Raw genomic sequence first — 3,661 nt, forward strand, 5'->3', positions numbered from 1 at the left:
TTTGGCATTCGATATTCTCTCTGAGCTGTCATTATTGTAATCGGCTTCAAATTCACACTCACGGCATCGCTGAGTTTCACCATTCGAATTTCCTGCTTTAAAGTCCGTAATTCTGCACATGTGAGAAGTATTTCGCAATGCTTCTCTAAATGATGAAGGCAAACACTTGCATAAAATTATGGTAGGCTTAATGGGTTCATTTACTTTGGATGTGATTCGGCTTACTTATGAGAGCGGTGAGGTGTTATTGAGAAGTGCAAATCATTTTCGCAGTCACTGGCTAGTTTTGACATGGTTCACTTTCCGTTAATCTGATCCATTCAATCTTCAACAAAAGTAATTCTCACGACCATCAAAGCTGCCTATCTGCACTAAAATTCGACCCAATGCCATTTTGTGTTAGCATTTGTCGGCCGTCCTGCCGATCCGGCATCGAGAGACATGGTGCGGAGAGGTGCCAGTGAATAGGTAAAATTTAACCACGGATGACGGACTAAACTAGTGCCAAGAAAGCAACCGTTTGTATTAATGAGTTAGAGCTGAATTTGAAAGGTGTTAAAGTCGCTACAATTTGGCGTTTGGAATTGAAGCAAAATGTGACAATTTGGAGGGCAAATGATGCACAGGGCAAAACTAAGTCTTTTGGATGCTTAACACGTGCTTCTGGCAAAAACACATATTTATACGTGGTGGCAGCGTTTCCCACCAGCCTAAATATATTGACAACAAACTGCATTGCGTGTTTGTTTGAATCCATCTTGTAGGTGAGAAGCCGCCTGATTGGACATATCTCCTCACCGAAGAGACAGCGTCGATCCTCATGGAAGGAGGTAAAAGCCATGAAGGCGATGCTTTGCATAATTCCACTTCCCAATGATACGCAACGTCTTCTGCCAACCGATCCTCATGTTCCAAATATTTGAAGCAGAATGTCACAATGTTACCCGCAATAGGGTGGTTGTTTCATCGCACAATGCCTGACCAGAAGAGAGGAGTGAAATGCCTCCAGAAACGACACCTGTTCGAGGTGTACACGAACCTGGAGCCGTGTGAGAAGTAGGGCTTATGGATAAGCGAAATGCTGGTGGGTTATGACCGGCTCAGCCGAAATGCAGACAGTCAAGACTGTCTGCCAGGATTGAGGTCATTTGTAGCCCTCATGGGCGGTCTTGCTGTTATATCCGCACCACTGATCAACATGCGTGTGATGAGGTCGTGACCACGGGGCACGGTTGATCCTAGATCCAAAGTTGCTTCCACTAACACAGATATTAAGGCCAGACAGCGTGGAAGATATTTGTTTGCGTGACTGAAATGCACGATTTGTGTGTGTGGGATAATTGAGCCCTCCGTCTTTACAGCACACTTTGCATTGCTCTACAGTGACAGCGTGAGCATCCACTCGCTAGAATGAAGGGAGGCAAGGCACCCAGTGGTTAATTTGCACAACCGCTGCAGTGGAAGTGTACGCGACGTAGGTAGAGAAATTGGTGATGCGGAGTTAGTTCAGCATTCAAGGAAGAGTTCAGTTTTGTACTAAATATGGTCGTCCTTGGACATCAGTTGCCTTAGTGTGACCCAAAATAGCCAAGTCAGTGATTGCGATTCGGGAAACAGAATTGAGTTTTATTAAGAGTTGCCATGACTTAGGAAGCATGCTTGGACGGTTTCTGGATATGCATACACAGGCATCATTGAAGATGACACCACTCTACCACTGTCCATGTGTGCTCATTTACCACTTTCCAATGGACAAATAAGTGTCATTCAAATGCTATCTTCGACAAGGATAGCTTTCACCTCTGCCAAAGTTAGCTATATCATTCTGAGAGGTCTTTCTACTTCCCCTTGCCATCTTTACTAAAATTCATGTGGAAAACATGGCTTCGCATGCATTTTTATTGACATGAGAGCCTAGAGAGGTAAGTCAAACTGTGCCACATAAGAATTTGGTGATTGAAAGGAATGAACTGGTGGTTAGTCATGTGGAGCAATGAAGCATATGCAAGATGTGGTAGATTTCGTTGCCACGTAGTTGACTCTCCCATCTCTCTGTTGATAGTCGCATCCCTACACCATTCCGCTCATGCTAAACTCATTCGTCGAATGTCGACAGAGTATCCTGTCATCGATATTGGCAGAGTGATTTTCCTAACCACTAACTTGCCCCCAACAGAGCCCTCAGCGACAAGTCCATCCACATCTCCCCACTCCCATCTTGCATTTGATACGTTGCAGGCAGCGCGTTAAAACCACCAATGAAATGCTGGTGATGCGTTTTCCCTCTTCTTCAAGAGAGCATGAGATTCCCTTCCTTTGCGAAGACTTTCAAGACGTTACACTAGTTAGTGGTCGGATTTCGCGCCCTCCTCCCCTCTCCTTCCTCACCTTTGCAAACAGCAAACATTTCACTTCGTTCCAATAGCAGGCAACATCCAGCGGGCATTGTAGGGCATTTGTACTCATGAAGCATTTCACTCCCAGTGAAATAGAGCAAGCAGAGAGGTTAATTTCTCGGTGCTGTTCCTGTTGTTAATACCATTATCGGGTAGTCGGTCGCAGTGACCGCATTGCAGGTTCTCTGTTTGATGCTGCTTTGCTCGTTAATGTTCATTTCATTTGAACGCCACCATCACCGAAAACGCACAAGTTGCTGGGCGAGTCGGATCAGACAAAATGCTTTTGTGCGTAAATACTCAGCTTCAAAAGCTATTATTTAGAGTGTGGAAAATATGAAGAATGTGAAATCTTGTTTGCATTTCATTCACTCAAACAAAATATCTACCTGTCCTCTCCCTTCCGCAATCACCACCAAAGCCACTGGCGACTAATTTGGTATTGTCGAAATTTCACCTTTGGCAAATGGTAATCTCGGTCTTCAAATGCCCTGAGGTGAGCGAATTCAGGTCTTTCGGGGCCTCAGCCATTTCATCACCGACAGTCATGCTGGTACGGAGAACAGTTCCCGTCAAGTGACGGGCTTCTGCGCTGTGTGCATCAGTTGCCCTCCAAACTGTCACATTTTGCTCCATTGCCAAACACCGACTAGCAGTCAATTAACCACCTTTCAACTTCCACTCAACTCTTCAAAACAAAGGTTTGATTTCTCAACACATGCTTACTCTGTCATTCATGGTCAAATGTGACCGATCCACCGACACCTCTCCGCACTATGTCTCGCGCACAGGTATATTGAAGAAGTTGGATCGACAGGACAGCCGACAATGCCATCACAACATGGCATTAGGTCCCATTTCAGTGCAGACAGGCAGCCTCGACGATCATGAGTACTACTTTTGTTGAAGAGTGAATAGGTGAGATGACCAGAAAGTGGTTCATGTCACAACTAACCGATGACTGCGGAAATGGCGCCAGCAGAATGATTTGCACTTCCCAAAAATGCCTCACAGCAGTCGTTCAAGTGAGCAGAATCACATCCAAAGTAATTGCTCCTGTTATACCTACTACATTGATTTTACACCATTGTTCGCTCGCACTGTCTAAAGAAGCACTCGGATGCATTGGGAAATGCCTCGCAAGTATGCAGAATTACAGACATTAGGACACAGGTAATTCCAACCGTGAAACACATCAATGCAATGCGTGTGAATTTGGGTCAGATTGAAATAAAGAAGACACAGAGAGAATTTGCAATGCCAGA

The sequence above is a fragment of the Echinococcus granulosus genome (assembly GCF_000524195.1).
Source record: "Echinococcus granulosus chromosome Unknown EG_S00037, whole genome shotgun sequence".
NCBI lineage: Eukaryota > Metazoa > Platyhelminthes > Cestoda > Cyclophyllidea > Taeniidae > Echinococcus > Echinococcus granulosus.